Genomic DNA, 25,864 nt, shown 5'->3' on the forward strand with positions numbered 1-25,864 from the left:
AGAGAGGTGATAGAAAGAGAAGAAAGAAACAAGAGAGAGAGAGATACAGCAAGAGAGAAAGAGTGATAGAAAGAGAGAGAAAACGAGAGCGAGAGAGAGAGAAAACGAGAGCGAGAGACAGAGAGAAGGAGTGACAGAAAGAGAGAACGAGAGCGAGAGAGAGAGAGAAAGAGTGATAGAGCGAGAGACAGAGAGAAGGAGTGACAGAAACAGAGAGCCCTGGGGCAGAGTGCTCAGGGTTTCCCCCCTGTGCTTTGTTTTATCTGGTCCCCCGGAGACTGTATGCATGGTTCCAGGGAGGGTTATGTGCAAAGGCAAATAGTCCTCTGTCTTCACTGAGACAGACCATGCAGAGAAAGCTGTACAGTGGTGCTATCACTCATCACACACAGTAGTCTTTCTGCTTCTCAGTTCATTTTAGGGAAGGCACTGTACTCCTTGTACTGTTAGTAAACACAAAATCAACTCATTATTCTATGACAGTAAATAGTCAGTACATACATTGCCTTCGGAAAGTAGTCAGACCCCTTTTTTCCCCCACATTTTGTTACGTTACAGCCTTATTCTAAAATGGATTCAATAAAAAAGAATGTCCTCAGTAATCTACACACAATACCCCATAATGACAAAGCAAAAATAGGTTTTAGAATTTTTTACAAATAAATACGAGACTGGAAATTTTGCCCAGTGCATCCTGTTTCCATCGATCATGCTTGAGATGTTTCTACAACTTGATTGGGGCCCACCTGGGGTAAATTCAATTGATTGGACATGATTTGGAAAGGCACACACCTGTCTATATAAGGTCCCACAGTTGACAGTATATGTCACAGCAAAAACCAAGCCATGAGGTCAAAATAATTGTCCGGAGAGCTCAGAGACAGAATTGTGTCTGCCACATTGCAGGTCCCCAAGAACAAAGTGGCCTCCATCATTCTTAAATGGAAGAATTTTGGAATCACCAGGACACTTCCTAGAGCTGGCTGCCAGGCCAAACTTAGCAATTCGGGGAGAAGGGAGGTGACCAAGAGAACCCGATGGTCACTCTGACAGAGCTCCAGAGTTCCTCTGTGGAGATGGGAGAACCTTCCAGAAGGACAACCATCTCTGCAGCACTCTACCAGTCAGGCCTTTATGATAGAGTGGCCAGATGGAAGCCACTCCCCAGTAAAAGGCACATGAAAGCCCACTTGGAGTTTGCCAATAGGCACCTAAAGAATCTCAGACCACGAGAGAAACAAGATTCTCTGGTCTGAAAACAAAGATTGAACTGGCACCATCCCTACCGTGAATCATGGTGGTGGCAGCATCATGCTGTGGGGATGTTTTTCAGCGGCAAGGACTGGGAGACTAGTCAGGATGGGGTATTGTGTGTAGATTGATGATGATTTTTTTAAATATGCATTTTAGAATAAGGCTGTATGTAACCTAACAAAATGTGGAAGAAGTCAATGGTTCAGAATACTTTCCGAAGGCACTGTACACACAGTCAATTAAAATGTGCTTCATTATTCTATTACAATATTCTCTTCAACCTTTAACACCTGTGTCCGTGGACACCTCTGCATTATGGCTTTGTAATAATAGCAGTCAAAAAGTCGCAAAGACTTCCAATTGCAATATAAATTGAAACATCCCCATTTGTTTTATTGAGTCTGGGAAAGAGATGGCATGGGAAGAATGTGATTAAGTCAAATTGGAAATGTGGTACTGCTGCTACAATGACAATCAGCGGTGACCAGCTCAGTGATTACAGAGCCAGATCATTTCCTACTGAGTCACAACCATCTCGTCTCATTGAACCAGGGCTGATATATAGCACTGTACCTGTTCTCTATGCAGTACTCATACAGAGATGTTCGTACAGAGATGTTCGACTGCTTCAATATGATGATTACTCTGGAAACTAACTACCTCGTTTTCCTTTCACTGTGTTCAGTGTTTGTGCTGAGACGGAGATACCTTCACAATAGCTAATCAGGTGACTTTACAAAACCTTTGTCTCAATGCACAAAATGAAACATGAGCCGATTGATTTTGTTTTCCCTCTCTTTTCCTATAGGAGAAGAGTGACGAGGGCAAGAAAAAAGGAGCACCATGGAGACAACAGAGATGATAAAGGGGAAACACTCCCTCTTTCGACATCCTCTAGGAACATAAGATTTCCAATTGACCTTAAGCGAAGCTTGACCATTGTGACTGGGCTCCAGGAGATGATTCGATACTGATCTAGATACTTGGGCTCCGATACAGGAACGATAAGGTTTCGTTGTGATCGTTGTGATAAGGTTCAGTGTGATTCAGTTTGCTTAAAGAATGGAATGATGTGACTTATTTCTGAGCTGACTTCTGTCTGTCTGTATGTCTGTCTGTGTGTGTGTGTGTGTGTGTGTGTGTGTGTATGCATGCACTGTAATATTAGAACCAACACTGCAAACATGGTGGTTAAAGAAGACTATTAGGCCAATCAGATACGTGCTATTAGATAGAATATGGTTTCTTCTTATGTAAAATGTCGCTGACCTCTTGGAGAAAAGGCACTAGAGTTTCTTTCTTTCTTTCTGCCAACTCTGGAATACTGTCCTCTGCAATTACAGGTGCCATTCTCTATGTTGATTGGTGAAGGGGTAAACAAAATCAATCATGATTACTGTGAAATGGTTTAGAGGTGATTCACTCAGGGAGGAGAGAGGCTGCACCCCACTGTTAGACTGAGCTGTTGCTAAGCATTGCTCCTCTGTAGCTCCTCAATAGCTGATTGATTGAACCCATTACATGTTCAGGGGCAGGGCCCAGATGTCATTGGTTGGATTGTTCATGATCAGGATGGAGGGTTAGAAATTACAGTAAGTTACTGTAGTTTACCCTTTTGTCAGAGTGAATTGATCAGGGGAATTATGATGCAAATGTCCTCAGTGGAAATGTACTATGGATCTTTAATAAAACACACTGAGGCTGTCAACATCACCTCAGTGTGTTCCTGACACTATTCCTCTACATAAAAATGCAACTGTAATTAAACGCTCGTGTCAAAGTCCATATTTTGTGAGAAGACACAGTAATATTAAACAAGGAGCAAAGCTAAAGGTGAAATGCATACGTAATTGTAATTTATGTTCAATAATAATGCTATTTGTCATCTAGAGCTGTTAAAGTGCTTGAGGGCACAAATAATCAACGTTTCAAAGATAATGCTATAATCTCTAAGGAATAAAGCGATGGGGAAAATAATGAAGAAGGAACAGATAGGAAGAGAAGGAATAATTAAGGTACGAGTTGTACGATGAGAAGTTACGCTGAGAAGTTAGTGCATCGCTATGAAGACAGGGCTTCAGGCATAGTGCCTCTAAAAACTCCACCCCCATATTTGATTGTGTTTATTGTCTCAAACCATCTGCGGCTCATAACCCTTGACTGAACAAGCTGTTAGTCAGCCCAAGTGGGAGTATGGAGGAAAATCAGCCATGCTTTCAAATGGCCTTCCTGTCACAGCTAACTACTACTCCCTCTCTGAGATCACTACAACCCCAAACTGCTGCTGGGTTGAAACTGGACGGGGGAAAGCGATCAGTCACACAATACCCAGACATGTAATGGCTCCTGTCACAAAGGTAAAAGTGTCCAAAAAGCTTGCAGAATACCGATTACTAACCAGAATGCAACTCTATGTTCAGTTAAACTATGCCCGCTGTGGAAAATTCCATTCCGACGGCTTCAGGAGTGTTATCAGGAGTGGCTCGCGCAAATATGCATCCAAATAGGTGTTTATTGCCAGGAGGCCAGGCCATTTAACAAACGAGGGAGGGAGAGATGATCACCTCTTCCCAGCCTCATTGATATTAGATGTATTTCAACATCTCTTTAAAGACTGCTGAACTGGGGAAACGCTTTTGTCAATGGATTCAGAGACAAAAAGGGAAAGACAGAAGGACTATTTTCAGCTGGATGGTAATATCCAGCTATTACTGTGGAGTTGGGATGCTATTGAGTCCAGAATATACCTGAATTGCTTTTGGAGCAAGTGAGGACAGTGTGTCTCACTTGGATCATACTGACACTAATTTATTGCAGTATTCATTTTTTACTACCTTCTTCAATGTGGATCAAATGGTGCATTTATACACAGTATATCACGTCATGATACACAGTAGCACAAGCACAGGAGGTATCACTCAAATCAACATCCTGTAAATTGACAGATTGAGGTCATTCACATTGCTCCTAATCAAATCCCCCTGTCTCCTGCCTTGACTGCCCACCGGACCCCGCCCATCCTGGTTGTCTGCATTCATCTCCCTCCAGATGTCTGCTGAGTCCTCTGTAAATATCCCTCCTGATTGGCCCCATAACTCAACACACAGGGATACGCTTCAGTTCGACCCTTGCCTGACTTTCCAGTGTGCAGCGGAGACAGATCTCAGACTGACCCCAGAGACAGATTCCAGACTGACCCCAGAGACAGATCCCAGACTGACCCCAGGGATACTGAAGTCAGCGCTGCTCGCTGAATGTCAGGTGCTGACACGTTGCATAACCTCTGGGGGCAGTATTTCATTTTTGGATGAAAAACGTTCCCGTTTTAAACAAGATATTTTGTAACGAAAAGATGCTCGACTATGCATATAATTGACAGCTTTGGAAAGAAAACACTCTGACGTTTCCAAAACTGCAAAGATATTGTCTGTGAGTGCCACAGAACTAATGCTACAGGCGAAACCAAGATGAAATTTCATACAGGAAGTGAGCCAGATTTTTGAGGCGCTGTGTTCCAATGTCTCCTTATATGGCTGTGAATGCGCAAGGAGAGAGCCTACACTTTCTGTCGTTTCCCCAAGGTGTTTGCAGCATTGTGACGTATTTGTAGGCATATCATTGGAAAATTGACCATAAGAGACTACATTTACCAGGTGTCCGCTCGGTGTCCTCCGTCGAAACTATTGCGTAATCTCCAGGTGAATGTAGCATGTTTCCATTTTGAACAGAGGAGAAACCAAACTGCCACGAGTGACTTATCATCAAATAGATATGTGAAAAACACCGTGAGGATTGATTCTAAACAACGTTTGCCATGTTTCTGTCGATATTATGGAGTTAATTTTGAAAAAAGTTTGCGTTGTAATGACTGGATTTTTTTTTTTTCTCAGCCAAACGTGATGAACAAAACGGAGCGATTTCTCCTACACAAAGAATCTTTTTGGAAAAACTGAACATTTGCTATCTAACTGAGAGTCTCCTCATTGAAAACATCCGAAGTTCTTCAAAGGTAAATGATTTTATTTGAATGCTTTTCTTGTTTTTGTGAAAATGTTGCCTGCTGAATGCTAGGCTTAATACTATGCTAGCTATCAATAATCTTACACAAATGCTTGTGTAGCTATGGTTGAAAAGCATTTTTTGAAAATCTGAGATGACAGTGTTGTTAACAAAAGGCTAAGCTTGTGAGCCAACATATTTATTTCATTTCATTTGCGATTTTCATGAATAGTTAGCGTTGCGTTATGGTAATGAGCTTGAGGCTATAATTACGCTCCCGGATACGGGATTGCTCGTCGCAACAGGATAAACACCAAGTGAGGAGTGGGTCTCATCTGAAGGGCAAAGATAAAAGTAAGAGTCAGAAAGATGAACGGCTAAACCTGGCCAGGGTTGTCACAGGGAGGAGACAAATAAACGGGTGTTAACAAGAGGAGAATGTGCTGCTGTAGATTAGAGAAAGTGGTTTGAAACTGGATTTAACCGGATTCAGAATATTACTATGGTCAGGCTTGGACTGATCATCAGCCTGAAATTATTCTATGGGTGTTAACGACGATCTTTGATCATTGTTATAATTATTATTATCGTTATGTTGCATTAATGCAAAGCTGGCTCCAGTTCATTTGATTAAAGAACAAAACATGGTGGTCTTGAATAACGTTCAACCCCTTCAACCCAACAATTACAATTAAAATACCTATCCTCATCTGACTCCCATTTAATGAACCTGCCTGTAAATGGACTACACCCACTAACCCCTCCCCAAATGCTTCCAGCCATTGTGCTAATGCTACAGTAGTTAGCATTGGCACGTGAAACTACCTCGTAACTTCCTTCATAATGGAACCAGAGACATACAAATGGTATCCAGGACTTCATCTGACTCTGTGGAAGTAGATAAATATGGTCCTCATTGGCAAAATCCCGAAGTTTCCCTTTAAGCTGAACAAGTGTGTCATCAACAGCCAACTGACTTGGGTTTACAGTGTTCATTTAAGCGAACTGTCTAGACGACATTTGACATTCATAGACACACATAGAACACTATGGAGTTTAGATGATACTTTATATGTGACCAGATAGTCCATGTATCCAGCACTTTCTCTCATTTGTGTTTGACAAGGTCATCTTGGGGAGCTGCGATATACCCCAGGCTTTGTCTGGCAGGTCTGTATATTCCAGAGGAAAGGCATTTGCCATGCTTGTCATGATCCTATTTTGAATGGCTCTGTGCAGTAATAAGGTCATTTATCTTGGGCCAGGGGGAGAAGATCTATAGTTGTCATACTGGGGCGCAGAAGATAGATGTAATAGACGAAGCCTGGCTACACTTCGACCAAAATTTCTTCCCGCCTTTTCCAATCTCAACCAAATCAGGGTCATTTTGCTGTCTAAAAGGGTCTGAAAAAGCAGTAGTGTCACATCTTATGAGTGGGAGCTGGGGTGAAATGGAACAAATGAAAATTGTCTGGCCTCTGGCTTGGTGAAACAGTATTACATGTGGTTGTGTTGTTCACTCGGGGTTTTGATATTTCACAGACGCTATACAACAGCCATTACGATTGATAAGGAAGACGGACATAACGCTGTGTCCGCTCGCTCTGTTCTTCCACATGAACCGTGTCTGAAGACTCCAGCAGCGCGTTATCAGATCAAATCCCATCTGGGTTTCTTCAACCTAGACAGCATCTAATTCAACATGAGAGGATCGTGATTCAGAAAACGACGGGGCAAATTTCTGTCTCTATCCTTAACCCATCCTACCACTCGATTCCATTCTTCTTCTAATAATACCATAGTGTCAAAGACAACAGAGAGCTGGTGTGTGCAGAGCTCATCATCCATTCTATTGCCATAGTAGTCATTCTGCCTCCCACTGATACTCTCCCTCGATAGGGCAGATAGAAATAGCGGGTCACGGGGTCAAATGCCTTGGGGTGAATGAATAGTATAGTTCCGAGGATCAACGAGAAAGACTGGAATGTGTGTGTTTTCGCAGCTATAGTGGGAATCCGATTATCCTACACGGATGACGGGCGTCATGGCAACCCAGGATCTTGCATGGTGTGAATACCTTTCTTTTTCTCTCAATGTCCCATTACACATGTCTGAAATGTGGAGAAATCTGAGAGAAAAGTCAGCGCTCAAAAATAGATGTGTGACCAATTTCCTCTTTCACTTTCATTGGTACAACAAGTAATGGTCTGCTTCTGGTTCTAGGAAGCTGATATTTCCTCATGGACTAAAAACACATATAGTAATTGGTGTATTATTCATAGTTAAAAACAGTCATAGGAAGATATAGCCTGGTGTGTATTACTATCCCTATTGTCAAATGCCCTTGACTGAGTCTCCTGTGTGGGTACTGCTGCCACCTTGCCAGGACCAATTGACACCTTCTCCTGAAAAGACATAACAGGAACCACACACTGTCAGAGACATGACACCTGCTTAACACCTGTCTTAGTCCTCCAGCCATGGTCTTTTCAATTAAAATATATTGATGCGACAGGATATTCACCTAAACAACTGTCCTACAGTAAGTACAATAGAACCTGTCCTTGTCTCCTTGGGATCCAGAACCTGTCCTTGTCACCTTGGGATCCAGAACCTGTCCTTGTCTCCTTGGGATCCAGAACCTGCTCTTGTCTCCTTGGGATCCAGAACCTGTCCTTGTCACCTTGGGACCCAGAACCTGTCCTTGTCACCTTGGGATCCAGAACTTGTCCTTGTCACCTTGGGATCCAGAACCTGTCCTTGTCACCTTGGGATCCAGAACCTGTCCTTGTCACCTTGGGATCCAGAACCTGTCCTTGTCACCTTGGGATCCAGAACCTGTCCTTGTCACCTTGGGATCCAGAACCTGTCCTTTTTATTTTTTATTTCACCTTTATTTAACCAGGTAGGCAAGTTGAGAACAAGTTCTCATTTACAATTGCGACCTGGCCAGGATAAAGCAAAGCAGTTCGACAGATACAACGACACAGAGTTACACATGGAGTAAAACAAACATACAGTCAATAATACAGTATAAACAAGTCAAGTCTATATACAATGTGAGCAAATGAGGTGAGAAGGGAGGTAAAGGCAAAAAAGGCCATGGTGGCAAAGTAAATACAATATAGCAAGTAAAACACTGGAATGGTAGTTTTGCAATGGAAGAATGTGCAAAGTAGAAATAAAAATAATGGGGTGCAAAGGAGCAAAATAAATAAAATAAATAAATAAATAAATAATATCATTGTCTCCTTGGGATCCAGAACCTGTCCTTGTCACCTTGGGATCCAGAACCTGTCCTTGTCACCTTGGGATCAAGAACCTGTCCTTGTCACCTTGGAATCCAGAACCTATCTTCCCAGGCGGAGGAGTAGCTGGCTGGGGCTAGCAGGGGACACGACTCCACTTCTCCCAGAGGATGTAGGGAGGACAGAGAGGGGGGAGGCAGCGCCGGCTCCCTGTGGCATGGCTGTGAGAAGGAGATAAATGCCGGGAGCGGTTGGAGCGCTTTCTACTAGGCAGAGACGGTGGAGAGGAGGACGGCCATCTGTGAGCAGACTGAACACACACTGCTGTACAGCTTATCTTATTACCGCCCCTCCTGGAGGGTGGTCACTTTGTTTCCTTCCAGCCTCTTTGTTTCTATGTCCTTTCCACCTCTCCCCCCCTCATTCTTTTGTTCTCTCTCTGCCTTTCAGCAAACAAAACAATGTTGCTTTTAATTTAAAAGTGGCTGGGGACTTCATTAAGTGCTGTTAAAAATCTCTAATTATAAGTAGCGGCATGTGTCTGACTGGCCAAGCTGTTCCATTCTACGTCCCTGTCCTCTCAACAACCTTAGAAAGCTTTCATGAATTTAAACAGACGATGTGGAGCTCCTCAGTTTTAGCTGTGCATTTAACAGAACTCTACTGAAGGCAGATGAAAACGTCCGCTACAGAACGTACACACTGCTCTCTGATTCACACACATTCCAAGGGAAACATGGTAACACCCGCAAATGGATTTAATGGCATAATATATTCTAATTGTGTACAACCATCATCAACTTCAACAGCTCCTACCAAAAGCATCCCATGCACCGTTGTGGCTGGGCTGGGGAGACGTCTGGTTCGATCATTCAGTGGTGGTTTGTAGAGGGCGGTCTGACACTCCTTTGAGTACTATGTTGTGTGGCGGTGGAACGTGACTCCCCCCCCCCCTGTCTGCTTGGGACATGACTGAGGTCCTACAACGTACTACACACACACACACACATGGATTCACATGGATAGCTGGATTGACAGCTGGGGGAATGGAGGGTGGAGGGAGTGGGGCCCAGAGAGTCTCACTGAGCTGGGTGGACCTGGGCCAGTCAAGGGGGGTCCCTAGGGTGCCATTCATCTCACAGACAAGGAGCTAAGCCTCTGTGTGTGTGTGTGTGTGTGTGTGTGTGTGTGTGTGTGTGTGTGTGTGTGTGTGTGTGTGTGTGTGTGTGTGTGTGCAACACCAGACAACCTCTCATACAGAGAAAAGGTTTAAGAACAATGTGAATGACATCTAATTTTGTTTCCAATTACAGAGTGATGTACCAGGGTGACCTCATAGTTATTCTGAATGGCTCGGGTGTATTGGTTTAATATATCAACCCGTGTTGCAATGATGGGTCGCAAAATGGTAGGAAGGAGTTTTTGTAAATTATTCATGTAACTCCATATATCTAATCCACAGGAGGTTGGTGGCACCTTAATTGGGGAGGATGGGCTCGTGGTAATGGCTGGAGCGGAATAGGTGGAATGGTACCAACCACATCAAACACATGGTATCTGAGTGTTTGATGCCATTCCGGGTGCTCCGTTTCAGCCATTATTATGAGCCATCCTCCCCTCAGCAGCCTCCTGTGATCTATTCATATTGTTGTGTCATTGATTCTAGTCTGGAGACAGCATGTCAATTTACTGCGTCTGCTTCGCGGTTTCAAAATATCCATAGCAAACCTCCCATATAGTGATAATAAAGCCTGCCTTCTGTGAATGAACATACTGTACATTAGGTTTAGTCATTGTGAATCTGATGTGGGATCGGCCATTACAATAACACAACAAACTCCCAAGTGATATTTCATTAAACAGGTGAAGATGGACGCCCGTCTATGACCTGTGGCCTTGAGGTTATGTAACATCCATTAGCCATTCAAGGACACAGGCATCTATCCATGACTCTGAATGCGTGGGTCAGTCCATTAGCAACTGATATGAAGGATCTGGAAAAATATATATATATAAATCATATAAATCCACATAATGAAATATTAAGTGTGGGTGGCAGACGTAGTTTGCATACAGATCATTCAAGAAGAAGAACCGGGCCATCATAATCCAGTATATTATTTTGAGTGTGTGTTTGCCACTCCCTGTGCATCCTGGGTAATTCATTTCTCCTAAGGGTTTATCATATCAGGAGGTAGAGGAGTTATTTATACTGACAGCTACCTCAGAGAGACAGAGAAAGAGCCTATTATCAGCTGTGGAGTTAAAACAATACTGGCTGTTTTCCAAAGGGGTCTGGGATTGAATTTGTGTGTGTGTGTGTGTGTGTGTGTGTGCGTGTGCGTGTGCGTGTGCGTGTGCGTGTGTGTGTGGGTGCGTGCATACATTAATCTTTGTATTACTCAAACAGTATACTTTGAATGAGTTAACCATAAAGAAACGGCATAGAAAAGAGGTTCACTCAGTTGTCCCACACCAACTTGAATAGGTAGGGTTTTAATGGGAATAGTCCAGATATTGAACCTATTAGGGCTGCTAAGCCAGAGTAAGATGAGCTCCCTCAGGTTTGTAACAAGACCTCCTGGCAGCTATGACTTTATTTTTACTCTCTGTTCACAAACAGTCTCGGGGGCTTTGGAGGCTTTCCACAACCAGAGAGGAGCTCATTCACCACATTCGAAGGAATAGGAGAGAGAGTCTTCGCCTGAGAGTTTGATGTTATCGATGCGTTAATTCGACTTACGTTTTCAGGAACAATGTGCCCTGAAGATTTGCCAGCCTCCGTTCGGCGGAGGTGAATAATACATGAAATGTATCTCCTGGCGTTAATCATGAAGATCGCACGTGCACCCCTCCGCAACCCCTCTCTCGAACCTCCTCTCCCCAGCTCCAAGCAGCCTCCCAGGCAGGGAGGAGGTGAGAGAAGTCAATGTAATTCTCCATTCTCAATTCAGTTCTGCTCGTTTAATAAAAGTATTACAATGGGGCATTGAAAGTTCCCCCTGATGCCGGATTTACCTTCGATGCTGAGTTTTTTCCATGACAGCCTTGCAAATGAGGAAAATATGAGCCGAAACGTCAAAAGATTAGACAGAAAGAGTGTGTGTCGGCATCTGTGTAGTGTGTGTGTGTGGTAGAGATTTTTAAAAAGCAAGAGAGAGAGTGTGTGCTGCTGCATTAGAAATGCAAGGCGCACCTCTAATGGGGATCTGTATCTCCAGGACCGGACCTTGTTGATGGGCTGATAAGGCCACTCAAATGGACGGCTTAGAGAAGTAATTACTCTCCATTTAACACAATCTACCCTGCTCCTGGTGGAAAAAATGTTGTAACATTTCCAGATAACACCTCTGTTTCCCCCTCTAAAAACCAATACCGTACATCCATGTTAAGATCTCAATCCCTCAGAACCTTTTAACACAGAACGGCACAGCTGTGATATTAATTAAGCTGCATTTATACTGGGAGAGGACACAGGCCTGAGTGGGATTTCTGTCTGGGAGAGGACACAGGCCTGAGTGGGATTTCTGTCTGGGAGAGGACACAGGCCTGAGTGGGATTTCTGTCTGGGAGAGGACACAGGCCTGAGTGGGATTTCTGTCTGGGAGAGGACACAGGCCTGAGTGGGATTTCTGTCTGGGAGAGGACACAGGCCTGAGTGGGATTTCTGTCTGGGAGAGGACACAGGCCTGAGTGGGATTTCTGTCTGGGAGAGGACACAGGCCCGAGTGGGATTTCTGTCTGGGAGAGGACACAGGCCTGGGTTGGTTGTCTATCACCCTTGTGAATGTAAAGCAGCACTGAGGGACATGTCGAACCTCCATCATTATCTAGTGGCAAGAAGGGGCCTCAGTCAAGGTGTCCTCAATAACCCCATCTCATAGGAGGAGGGTGCAGAGAAGAGCTAACAACATTGACCTTGGTTTCTGGAGGAAGCTAATCAATTAAAGTGACAGTGTCAAATAGAACAGCCTCAGTTGTATGGGACGAATGATCTTAAACACTCAAATGGGGCTGTTCAAAGGAGAGTATATTTAGCAGTAGTATCCCAAATATACTGTAGCGATAAGGTGATTGTAGCGGGTTTACTAACAAATGGGTTATATTAGCTATGTTGACTAGGACATTACTTTAGCTAATATGGTGACAACGATGTAGACTGTGTGTAGCGTTTATGACATGGTCTGGCTTGGAAAGGTTTTTTCGCCTGGTCACATACAGCTGATGTGGTGTTCATTGAAGTCCACAAACGAAGGGAAAAGGTGAGAGGAGGAGAGTGCATAGAGGCTAGAAGGAATACAACGTGGCTGCTATGATCAGGGGTATATTCATTCCGCCGATTCTGTTGAAAAACTTTTCTTAAACGGAAGCAAACAAACCAGGGATAAAAATACCTGAATTTATCCAATAGAAACTGTCGATTGCAACTGTCGGACTAGTGACTACACCCTAGATCAGCTAGATGCAGGCAAGAGTGAGCAATTCGGTATTGAATGTGTCATTGTCTGTCCATGTGTCACTGTCGGTCATCTCCAATATTTTTCTCGACCTGTGAGCACCTACATTGTAAACTTTCATTCATAGGTTAGGTTGCAGCAGCCTCATGGTAGAGTGGAAATTCAAGTATCATGTAGTAGCCTAAACCCATCAATGTTACATTGAATTGGGTGAATGGAATGGAAATGACTACTACTACTACTACTACTACTATTGCTACTACTACTACTCCTACTACTACTACTATTACTACTATTGCTACTACTACTACTACTACTATTGCTAGTCTGAGTTATGTCTTAAGGCCGGAGAGCTGTCCCACTGTGCAGAATCAAACAGGGTTTTTTAGCCCAGGGTGGAACCTGATCACTCAGACACAGAGGGGGAGGAAACAGCAGCAGCAGTCAGACCACTGATTCACACAAACCCAGTAACAAGGACGACAGCCGGGATGGAAACCCCCCCCCCCTCTATCCTACCATCATCCTCTCTCTTTCTCTCTCTCTCTCGCTCTCTCCCCTTCCTTCCCTCCCTCCCTCCCTCCCTCTCCCATCATACCCTCGCTTTCACTCCAGTTCACCTCCCGGCCCCCTCTGACTTTTGTCTGCTTTTATGCAGCTGGCTGACATATAGTACATACACTGGCTATAGCTGCACCTGAGTGGGGGTTTACCAGTGGACTCTGGGTAGAAAGACACTACGAAGACAGAAGCTTTTAAAATGGTCAGAGCTGGGAGATGGGGCTACTAGGTAAGGCAATAGGGCCAGGATGTCACTTCTCACCATGCACATCTGTGTGACACACAGGGGAAATGGACCACTGGCTGGAGTCCAGCGACTGTCTGTCTGAATCCCTGGGGCCAGTCGGTCCCCACACGGCAGCGCTGCGAACCTGGACGTTAACACACAGGGGAAATGAACCACTGGCTGGAGTCCAGCGACTGTCTGTCTGAATCCCTGGGGCCAGTCGGTCCCCACACGGCAGCGCTGCGAACCTGGACGTTAACACACAGGGGAAATGAACCACTGGCTGGAGTCCAGCGACTGTCTGTCTGAATCCCTGGGGCCAGTCGGTCCCCACACGGCAGCGCTGCGAACCTGGACGTTAACACACAGGGGAAATGGACCACTGGCTGGAGTCCAGCGACTGTCTGTCTGAATCCCTGGGGCCAGTCGGTCCCCACACGGCAGCGCTGCGAACCTGGACGTTAACACACAGGCCCAGTTCTCTGGCTTCACCCAGCTAGCTATCACAAACAAGGGCGTCCTCGGGAGAGTGAAAAATTAGCCCATTCACCTCCACTGCACAGGGACAGCAGGAGGAATAGAGGGAAGGAAGGAGAGGGAGAGAGAGCAGATGGATGTCCCTGCTGGAGACAAACACAGTGACACGTGCTTGCCTGCCTCAGTTGCCCTGACCATGTTATTAACACACCACTGGAACACACTTAACTCATGCCTATTCAATTATGCTAATTCCAACATACAAATGACCCTGGTTGGCTTCCCCATGTCTCAATTAGGGGACATGTGTAGAAGGGGTAAAGCCCAGAGAGAGGGGTGTGGTGCTGGTAGTGTGTGATAACCAGGCCGGGGGCGAGACGTTTACCCCTCTGGGATATTGGGATGATATTCCACGGCCAGAGGAATTCCTTGCGGCTGCTATCTACAATGGTTCCATGCGCGGTCCCACCGACCATATCACCAAAGCTTACGCCGACGTTTCAAAGCATCTTTCATCTATTAGGGCAGATAGAAATCATCTGTTTTCATGTACTGTTGCCGTTTTTTCACACAGCCATGACGTTCACACGGATCCAAATGCACAGCTGTCAAATGCTTTTAACGGAAGTTAAATGATACGGCCACTGTGGCTTGCATGTGTCGTAGGTAGGTACATTGTAAAAATATGCATTCAAATCAATAAGGTGAATCGACAAAGCGATGCTCACCTTTAATACTCACATCCTGTGTGTGTGTGTGTGTGTGTGTGTGTGTGTGTGTGTGTGTGTGTGTGTGTGTGTGTGAGGATCTCCTTCTATTATCCTGGGTTGGGCTCTGGGATGACACACTAACATGTGGAAAGCATGTGGCTTACTTCTTCCTGATAGAACATCCACTGCCCAGAGAAGCTCCGTATCAAACCCATAATCTCATTGTAGCCAAACATACCAGCAGCTGAAGCCATTACCTAGTGTTTGGATGGCCTCTTGTGCAAACATATCCCAGACACGAATCCAACGTTCAGGAACAAGGGATTCTCCTAATTCTCAGGATTAAAACATTAACTGGCGTGGCTCCCAGTTCGTCAGAGGGTCAAATCCTAATCTGTGGGGTAACGGCGAAAGCTCCAGCACTGGGCTGATACTGCCACTCTAAGAATAGATTTGCAAAATGCATTTTCTTATCTTATCAAAGGTGGAATGCGTTCTGGCTTGCTATACATGACCCATTTTAGTGAAACAGCTTCAGGTCGTTCACACACGCACAGACACACTCAGTTCAGCCCACTGGCATGGGGGTAAGTGTGCGCCTCTTTAGCACCTGTCTCCTGCCAATCCACTGTCACCTAGCAGTCCACTGACTGGCTGTCGCTGTGTGGAGAAGGTGGTGCTGAAATCTCTCAGCCCTCTTTCTCACCTCTATGATGTGCAGCTGAATTGATTGGCCCTGTCCAGGAGAGGAGGGGTGCTGAAACTCCCAGCACTGCTGTGTCTGAGCAGGCAGTGCTGTTAGATGATATAGGTGCTGAAACCGCCAGCACTGCTGTGCCGAACCCAAAAGGAACTGTCCGAAGACAGGGGGTGCTGAATATAACTGGCTGCTGGCTACAGGGAGCTGTTTGGCCATGCTGCTTGGATGTGTCTAAATGAGCCCAGCTCTCGGCAGGCAGGCACCTTCACGCCTTGTTTGCTTTGGAGCTGTCATGTGACAGCATCATCTGCACCAGAGGGACGCTGGGGCCTGAGCTGGATATGAATATGACTTGGGTCCTCCTATGAGAACATTCTGATTGACATAAAAAATAAAAATATATAATTTGCATTTTGCACAACCTATAACTTTTTAAATAGAATACAGAACCCAGGAATAAGATGATGCAAAATAAGGAGACCACCACCAAACACCAAATGAATGCCCAATTCTCAAACTACCATTAGTTACAATCACTTCACTTATTGAAAACCACACAATCAATCTCTATTCATATCCAATTCCATTCTAAGAATAAAGTAGTGTATTCTGTGAATAAAGCTTCTGATCACTGCTTCAAGAGGACCACCACCAATTTGACCACAGACATCACCCTGGGCGTTTGGCGAGGTTGAGTTCTGTCCTCCATCTCCCTGCAGTAAGGATGGATAGACAATCAGAGTGGGCGTTGAGGTGGTGAGTCACGGAGGAAGGACAGAGTCCAGCAGAGTGGAAAGTAAGAGGCCCTGGCTGTCGCTCAGAGCGAAACACGTAACAGCCAGTTAGAGTAGTACACGGGTCAGAGCGCACGCACACAAACACACACAAACACACGCACACGTCTATTGTCTAAACATGCCTCTTCCGTGACACTCTCTCTGATTCACCTTCATTCTTCCTCCCTTCTCTCTCTGATTCACCTTCATTCTTCCTCCCTTCTCTCTCTGATTCACCTTCATTCTTCCTCCCTTCTCTCTCTGATTCACCTTCATTCTTCCTCCCTTCTCTCTCTGATTCACCTGGTTTCTTCATCCCTTCTCTCTCTGATTCACCTTCATTCTTCCTCCCTTCTCTCTCTGATTCACCTTCATTCTTCCTCCCTTCTCTCTCTGATTCACCTTCATTCTTCCTCCCTTCTCTCTCTGATTCACCTTCATTCTTCCTCCCTTCTCTCTCTGATTCACCTGGTTTCTTCCTCCCTTCTCTCTCTGATTCACCTTCATTCTTCCTCCCTTCTCTCTCGGATTCACCTTGTTTCTTCCTCCCTTCTCTCTCTGATTCACCTTCATTCTTCCTCCTCTCTCTGATTCACCTTGTTTCTTCCTCCCTTCTCTCTCTGATTCACCTGGTTTCTTCCTCCCTTCTCTCTCTGATTCACCTTCATTCTTCCTCCCTTCTCTCTCTGATTCACCTTGTATCTTCCTCCCTTCTCTCTCTGATTCACCTTCATTCTTCCTCCCTTCTCTCTCTGATTCGCCTTCATTCTTCCTCCCTTCTCTCTCTGGTTCACCTTCATTCTTCCTCCCTTCTCTCTCTGATTCACCTTCATTCTTCCTCCCTTCTCTCTCTGATTCACCTTTCTTCCTCCCTTCTCTCTCTGATTCACCTTGTATCTTCCTCCCTTCTCTCTCTGATTCACCTTCATTCTTCCTCCCTTCTCTCTCTGATTCACCTTCATTCTTCCTCCCTTCTCTCTCTGATTCACCTTCATTCTTCCTCCCTTCTCGCTCTGATTCACCTGGTTTCTTCCTCCCTTCTCTCTCTGATTCACATTCATTCTTCCTCCCTTCTCTCTCTGATTCACCTTCATTCTTCCTCCCTTCTCTCTCTGATTCACCTTCAATTCTTCCTCCCTTCTCTCTCTGATTCACCTTCATTCTTCCTCCCTTCTCTCTCTGATTCACCTTGTTTCTTCCTCCCTTCTCTCTCTGATTCACCTTCATTCTTCCTCCATTCTCTCTCTGATTCACCTTCATTCTTCCTCCCTTCTCTCTCTGATTCACCTTCATTCTTCCTCCCTTCTCTCTCTGATTCACCTGGTTTCTTCCTCCCTTCTCTCTCTGATTCACCTTGTTTCTACCTCCCTTCTCTCTTTGATTCACCTGGTTTCTTCCTCCCTTCTCTCTCTGATTCACCTTCATTCTTCCTCCCTTCTCTCTCTGATTCACCTTCATTCTTCCTCCCTTCTCTCTCTGATTCACCTTCATTCCTCCTCCCTTCTCTCTCTGATTCACCTTCATTCTTCCTCCCTTTTCTCTCTGATTCACCTTCATTCTTCCTCCCTTCTCTCTCTGATTCACCTTCATTCTTCCTACCTTCTCTCTCTGATTCACCTTGTTTCTTCCTCCCTTCTCTCTCTGATTAACCTGGTTTCTTCCTCCCTTCTCTCTCTGATTCACCTTCATTCGTCCTCCCTTCTCTCTCTGATTCTCCTTGTTTCTTTCTCCCTTCTCGCTCTGATTCACCTTCATTCGTCCTCCCTTCTCTCTCTGATTCTCCTTGTTTCTTTCTCCCTTCTCGCTCTGATTCACCTTCATTCTTCCTCCCTTCTCGCTCTGATTCACCTTCATTTTTCCTCCCTTCTCTCTCTGATTCACCTTCATTCTTCCTCCCTTCTCTCTCTGATTCACCTTCATTCTTCCTCCCTTCTCTCTCTGATTCACCTTCATTCTTCCTCCCTTCTCTCTCTGATTCACCTTCATTCTTCCTCCCTTCTCTCTCTGATTCACCTGGTTTCTTCCTCCCTTCTCTCTCTGATTCACCTTCATTCTTCTTCCCTTCTCTCTCTGATTCACCTTCATTCTTCCTCCCTTCTCTCTCTTATTCACCTTCATTCTTCCTCCCTTCTCTCTCTGATTCACCTTCATTCTTCCTCCCTTCTCTCTCTGATTCACCTGGTTTCTTCCTCCCTTCTCTCTCTGATTCACCTTCATTCTTCTTCCCTTCTCTCTCTGATTCACCTTCATTCTTCCTCCCTTCTCTCTCTGATTCACCTTCATTCTTCCTCCCTTCTCTCTCTGATTCACCTGGTTTCTTCCTCCCTTCTCTCTCTGATTCACCTTCATTCTTCCTCCTCTCTCTGATTCACCTTGTTTCTTCCTCCCTTCTCTCTCTGATTCACCTGGTTTCTTCATCCCTTCTCTCTCTGATTCACCTTCATTCTTCCTCCTCTCTCTGATTCACCTTGTTTCTTCCTCCCTTCTCTCTCTGATTCACCTGGTTTCTTCATCCCTTCTCTCTCTGATTCACCTTCATTCTTCCTCCCTTCTCTCTCTGATTCACCTTCATTCTTCCTCCCTTCTCTCTCTGATTCACCTTCATTCTTCCTCCCTTCTCTCTCTGATTCACCTTCATTCTTCCTCCCTTCTCTCTCTGATTCACCTTCATTCTTCCTCCCTTCTCTCTCTGATTCACCTTCATTCTTCCTCCCTTCTCTCTCTGATTCACCTTCATTCTTCCTCCCTTCTCTCTCTGATTCACCTTCATTCTTCCTCCCTTCTCTCTCTGATTCACCTTCATTCTTCCTCTCTTCTCTCTCTGATTCACCTTCATTCTTCCTCCCTTCTCTCTCTGATTCACCTTCATTCTTCCTCCCTTCTCTCTCTGATTCACCTGGTTTCTTCCTCCCTTCTCTCTCTGATTCACCTTCATTCTTCCTGCCTTCTCTCTCGGATTCACCTTGTTTCTTCCTCCCTTCTCTCTCTGATTCACCTTCATTCTTCCTCCTCTCTCTGATTCACCTTGTTTCTTCCTCCCTTCTCTCTCTGATTCACCTTCATTCTTCCTCCCTTCTCTCTCTGATTCGCCTTCATTCTTCCTCCCTTCTATCTCTGATTCGCCTTCATTCTTCCTCCCTTCTCTCTCTGATTCACCTTCATTCTTCCTCCCTTCTCTCTCTGATTCACTTGATTTCTTCCTCCCTTCTCTCTCTGATTCACCTGGTTTCTTCCTCCCTTCTCTCTCTGATTCACCTGGTTTCTTCCTCCCTTCTCTCTCTGATTCACCTTCATTCTTCCTCCCTTCTCTCTCTGATTCACCTTCATTCTTCCTCCCTTCTCTCTCTGATTCACCTGGTTTCTTCCTCCCTTCTCTCTCTGATTCACCTTCATTCTTCCTCCCTTCTCTCTCTGATTCACCTTCATTCTTCCTCCCTTCTCTCTCTGATTCACCTTCATTCTTCCTCCTTCTCTCTCTGATTCACCTTCATTCTTCCTCCCTTCTCTCTCTGATTCACCTGGTTTCTTCCTCCCTTCTCTCTCTGATTCACCTGGTTTCTTCCTCCTTCTCTCTCTGATTCACCTTGTTTCTACCTCCCTTCTCTCTCTGATTCACCTGGTTTCTTCCTCCCTTCTCTCTCTGATTCACCTTCATTCTTCCTCCCTTCTCTCTCTGATTCACCTTCATTTTTCCTCCCTTCTCTCTCTGATTCACCTGCATTCCTCCTCCCTTCTCTCTCTGATTCACCTTCATTCTTCCTCCCTTTTCTCTCTGATTCACCTTCATTCTTCCTCCCTTCTCTCTCTGATTCACCTTCATTCTTCCTCCCTTCTCACTCTGATTCACCTGGTTTCTTCCTCCCTTCTCTCTCTGATTTACCTTGTTTCTTCCTCCCTTCTCTCTCTGATTCACCTGGTTTCTTCCTCCCTTCTCTCTCTGATTCACCTTCATTCGTCCTCCCTTCTCTCTCTGATTCTCCTTGTTTCTTTCTCCCTTCTCGCTCTGATTCACCTTCATTCTTCCTCCCTTCTCTCTCTGATTCACCTTCATTCGTCCTCCCTTCTCTCTCTGATTCTCCTTGTTTCTTTCTCCCTTCTCGCTCTGATTCACCTTCATTCTTCCTCCCTTCTCTCTCTGATTCACCTTCATTCTTCCTCCCTTCTCTCTCTGATTCACCTGATTTCTTCCTCCCTTCTCTCTCTGATTCACCTGGTTTCTTCCTCCCTTCTCTCTCTGATTCACCTGGTTTCTTCCTCCCTTCTCTCTCTGATTCACCTTCATTCTTCCTCCCTTCTCTCTCTGATTCACCTTCATTCTTCCTCCCTTCTCTCTCTGATTCACCTGGTTTCTTCCTCCCTTCTCTCTCTGATTCACCTTCATTCTTCCTCCCTTCTCTCTCTGATTCACCTTCATTCTTCCTCCCTTCTCTCTCTGATTCACCTTCATTCTTCCTCCCTTCTCTCTCTGATTCACCTTCATTCTTCCTCCCTTCTCTCTCTGATTCACCTTCATTCTTCCTCCCTTCTCTCTCTGATTCACCTTCATTCTTCCTCCTTCTCTCTCTGATTCACCTTGTTTCTTCCTCCCTTCTCTCTCTGATTCACCTTCATTCTTCCTCCATTCTCTCTCTGATTCACCTTCATTCTTCCTCCTTCTCTCTCTGATTCACCTTCATTCTTCCTCCCTTCTCTCTCTGATTCACCTGATTTCTTCCTCCCTTCTCTCTCTGATTCACCTGGTTTCTTCCTCCCTTCTCTCTCTGATTCACCTGGATTCTTCCTCCCTTCTCTCTCTGATTCACCTTCATTCTTCCTCCCTTCTCTCTCTGATTCACCTTCATTCTTCCTCCCTTCTCTCTCTGATTCACCTGGTTTCTTCCTCCCTTCTCTCTCTGATTCACCTTCATTCTTCCTCCCTTCTCTCTCTGATTCACCTTCATTCTTCCTCCCTTCTCTCTCTGATTCACCTTCATTCTTCCTCCCTTCTCTCTCTGATTCACCTTCATTCTTCCTCCCTTCTCTCTCTGATTCACCTTCATTCTTCCTCCCTTCTCTCTCTGATTCACCTTGTTTCTTCCTCCCTTCTCTCTCTGATTCACCTTCATTCTTCCTCCATTCTCTCTCTGATTCACCTTCATTCTTCCTCCCTTCTCTCTCTGATTCACCTGGTTTCTTCCTCCTTCTCTCTCTGATTCACCTGGTTTCTTCCTCCCTTCTCTCTCTGATTCACCTTGTTTCTACCTCCCTTCTCTCTCTGATTCACCTGGTTTCTTCCTCCCTTCTCTCTCTGATTCACCTTCATTCTTCCTCCCTTCTCTCTCTGATTCACCTTCATTTTTCCTCCCTTCTCTCTCTGATTCACCTGCATTCCTCCTCCCTTCTCTCTCTGATTCACCTTCATTCTTCCTCCCTTTTCTCTCTGATTCACCTTCATTCTTCCTCCCTTCTCCCTCTGATTCACCTTCATTCTTCCTACCTTCTCTCTCTGATTCACCTTGTTTCTTCCTCCCTTCTCTCTCTGATTCACCTGGTTTCTTCCTCCCTTCTCTCTCTGATTCACCTTCATTCTTCCTCCCTTCTCGCTCTGATTCACCTTGTTTCTTCCTCCCTTCTCACTCTGATTCACCTGGTTTCTTCCTCCCTTCTCTCTCTGATTCACCTTGTTTCTTCCTCCCTTCTCTCTCTGATTCACCTGGTTTCTTCCTCCCTTCTCTCTCTGATTCACCTTCATTCGTCCTCCCTTCTCTCTCTGATTCTCCTTGTTTCTTTCTCCCTTCTCGCTCTGATTCACCTTCATTCTTCCTCCCTTCTCTCTCTGATTCACCTTCATTCGTCCTCCCTTCTCTCTCTGATTCTCCTTGTTTCTTTCTCCCTTCTCTCTCTGATTCACCTTCATTCTTCCTCCCTTCTCTCTCTGATTCACCTGATTTCTTCCTCCCTTCTCTCTCTGATTCACCTGGTTTCTTCCTCCCTTCTCTCTCTGATTCACCTGGTTTCTTCCTCCCTTCTCTCTCTGATTCACCTTCATTCTTCCTCCCTTCTCTCTCTGATTCACCTTCATTCTTCCTCCTTCTCTCTCTGATTCACCTGGTTTCTTCCTCCCTTCTCTCTCTGATTCACCTTCATTCTTCCTCCCTTCTCTCTCTGATTCACCTTCATTCTTCCTCCCTTCTCTCTCTGATTCACCTTCATTCTTCCTCCCTTCTCTCTCTGATTCACCTTCATTCTTCCTCCCTTCTCTCTCTGATTCACCTTCATTCTTCCTCCCTTCTCTCTCTGATTCACCTTCATTCTTCCTCCCTTCTCTCTCTGATTCACCTTGTTTCTTCCTCCTTCTCTCTCTGATTCACCTTCATTCTTCCTCCATTCTCTCTCTGATTCACCTTCATTCTTCCTCCCTTCTCTCTCTGATTCACCTTCATTCTTCCTCCCTTCTCTCTCTGATTCACCTGATTTCTTCCTCCCTTCTCTCTCTGATTCACCTGGTTTCTTCCTCCTTCTCTCTCTGATTCACCTGGATTCTTCCTCCCTTCTCTCTCTGATTCACCTTCATTCTTCCTCCCTTCTCTCTCTGATTCACCTTCATTCTTCCTCCCTTCTCTCTCTGATTCACCTGGTTTCTTCCTCCCTTCTCTCTCTGATTCACCTTCATTCTTCCTCCCTTCTCTCTCTGATTCACCTTCATTCTTCCTCCCTTCTCTCTCTGATTCACCTTCATTCTTCCTCCCTTCTCTCTCTGATTCACCTTCATTCTTCCTCCCTTCTCTCTCTGATTCACCTTCATTCTTCCTCCCTTCTCTCTCTGATTCACCTTGTTTCTTCCTCCCTTCTCTCTCTGATTCACCTTCATTCTTCCTCCATTCTCTCTCTGATTCACCTTCATTCTTCCTCCCTTCTCTCTCTGATTCACCTGGTTTCTTCCTCCCTTCTCTCTCTGATTCACCTGGTTTCTTCCTCCCTTCTCTCTCTGATTCACCTTGTTTCTACCTCCCTTCTCTCTCTGATTCACCTGGTTTCTTCCTCCCTTCTCTCTCTGATTCACCTTCATTCTTCCTCCCTTCTCTCTCTGATTCACCTTCATTTTTCCTCCCTTCTCTCTCTGATTCACCTGCATTCCTCCTCCCTTCTCTCTCTGATTCACCTTCATTCTTCCTCCCTTTTCTCTCTGATTCACCTTCATTCTTCCTCCCTTCTCCCTCTGATTCACCTTCATTCTTCCTACCTTCTCTCTCTGATTCACCTTGTTTCTTCCTCCCTTCTCTCTCTGATTCACCTGGTTTCTTCCTCCCTTCTCTCTCTGATTCACCTTCATTCTTCCTCCCTTCTCGCTCTGATTCACCTTGTTTCTTCCTCCCTTCTCACTCTGATTCACCTGGTTTCTTCCTCCCTTCTCTCTCTGATTCACCTTGTTTCTTCCTCCCTTCTCTCTCTGATTCACCTGGTTTCTTCCTCCCTTCTCTCTCTGATTCACCTTCATTCGTCCTCCCTTCTCTCTCTGATTCTCCTTGTTTCTTTCTCCCTTCTCGCTCTGATTCACCTTCATTCTTCCTCCCTTCTCTCTCTGATTCACCTTCATTCGTCCTCCCTTCTCTCTCTGATTCTCCTTGTTTCTTTCTCCCTTCTCTCTCTGATTCACCTTCATTCTTCCTCCCTTCTCGCTCTGATTCACCTTGTTTCTTCCTCCCTTCTCACTCTGATTCACCTGGTTTCTTCCTCCCTTCTCTCTCTGATTCACCTTGTTTCTTCCTCCCTTCTCTCTCTGATTCACCTGGTTTCTTCCTCCCTTCTCTCTCTGATTCACCTTCATTCGTCCTCCCTTCTCTCTCTGATTCTCCTTGTTTCTTTCTCCCTTCTCTCTCTGATTCACCTTCATTCTTCCTCCCTTCTCTCTCTGATTCGCCTTCATTCTTCCTCCCTTCTATCTCTGATTCGCCTTCATTCTTCCTCCCTTCTCTCTCTGATTCACCTTCATTCTTCCTCCCTTCTCTCTCTGATTCACCTGATTTCTTCCTCCCTTCTCTCTCTGATTCACCTGGTTTCTTCCTCCCTTCTCTCTCTGATTCACCTGGTTTCTTCCTCCCTTCTCTCTCTGATTCACCTTCATTCTTCCTCCCTTCTCTCTCTGATTCACCTTCATTCTTCCTCCCTTCTCTCTCTGATTCACCTGGTTTCTTCCTCCCTTCTCTCTCTGATTCACCTTCATTCTTCCTCCCTTCTCTCTCTGATTCACCTTCATTCTTCCTCCCTTCTCTCTCTGATTCACCTTCATTCTTCCTCCCTTCTCTCTCTGATTCACCTTCATTCTTCCTCCCTTCTCTCTCTGATTCACCTTCATTCTTCCTCCCTTCTCTCTCTGATTCACCTTCATTCTTCCTCCCTTCTCTCTCTGATTCACCTTGTTTCTTCCTCCCTTCTCTCTCTGATTCACCTTCATTCTTCCTCCATTCTCTCTCTGATTCACCTTCATTCTTCCTCCCTTCTCTCTCTGATTCACCTGGTTTCTTCCTCCCTTCTCTCTCTGATTCACCTGGTTTCTTCCTCCCTTTCTCTCTGATTCACCTTGTTTCTACCTCCCTTCTCTCTCTGATTCACCTGGTTTCTTCCTCCCTTCTCTCTCTGATTCACCTTCATTCTTCCTCCCTTCTCTCTCTGATTCACCTTCATTTTCCTCCTTCTCTCTCTGATTCACCTGCATTCCTCCTCCCTTCTCTCTCTGATTCACCTTCATTCTTCCTCCCTTTTCTCTCTGATTCACCTTCATTCTTCCTCCCTTCTCTCTCTGATTCACCTTCATTCTTCCTACCTTCTCTCTCTGATTCACCTTGTTTCTTCCTCCTTCTCTCTCTGATTCACCTGGTTTCTTCCTCCCTTCTCTCTCTGATTCACCTTCATTCTTCCTCCCTTCTCGCTCTGATTCACCTTGTTTCTTCCTCCCTTCTCACTCTGATTCACCTGGTTTCTTCCTCCCTTCTCTCTCTGATTCACCTTGTTTCTTCCTCCCTTCTCTCTCTGATTCACCTGGTTTCTTCCTCCCTTCTCTCTCTGATTCACCTTCATTCGTCCTCCCTTCTCTCTCTGATTCTCCTTGTTTCTTTCTCCTTCTCGCTCTGATTCACCTTCATTCTTCCTCCCTTCTCTCTCTGATTCACCTTCATTCGTCCTCCCTTCTCTCTCTGATTCTCCTTGTTTCTTTCTCCCTTCTCGCTCTGATTCACCTTCATTCTTCCTCCCTTCTCTCTCTGATTCACCTTCATTCGTCCTCCCTTCTCTCTCTGATTCTCCTTGTTTCTTTCTCCTTCTCGCTCTGATTCACCTTCATTCTTCCTCCTTCTCTCTCTGATTCACCTGGTTTCTTCCTCCTTCTCTCTCTGATTCACCTGGTTTCTTCCTCCTTCTCTCTCTGATTCACCTTCATTCTTCCTCCTTCTCTCTCTGATTCACCTTCATTCTTCCTCC

At 45.3% G+C, this 25,864-nt stretch overlaps 1 protein-coding gene and 1 long non-coding RNA gene across 4 annotated transcripts in view; both read right to left on the reverse strand.

The window, feature by feature from the left end:
• The window catches only part of syt1a (synaptotagmin Ia), a 280,846-nt gene that overhangs the window by 97,710 nt on the left and 157,272 nt on the right, over window positions 1-25,864 (reverse strand). The gene's annotated exons all lie outside the window — the stretch shown is intronic.
• Window positions 23,187-24,633, reverse strand: LOC135572764 (uncharacterized). Its single transcript, XR_010464471.1, has 2 exons — window positions 23,631-24,633; window positions 23,187-23,498 (listed from the first exon to the last, which is right to left on the reverse strand). It is a non-coding gene; the product is annotated as an uncharacterized LOC135572764 (long non-coding RNA).

The sequence above is a fragment of the Oncorhynchus nerka genome, linkage group LG8 (genome assembly GCF_034236695.1).
Source record: "Oncorhynchus nerka isolate Pitt River linkage group LG8, Oner_Uvic_2.0, whole genome shotgun sequence".
NCBI classification, from domain to species: Eukaryota; Metazoa; Chordata; class Actinopteri; order Salmoniformes; family Salmonidae; genus Oncorhynchus; species Oncorhynchus nerka.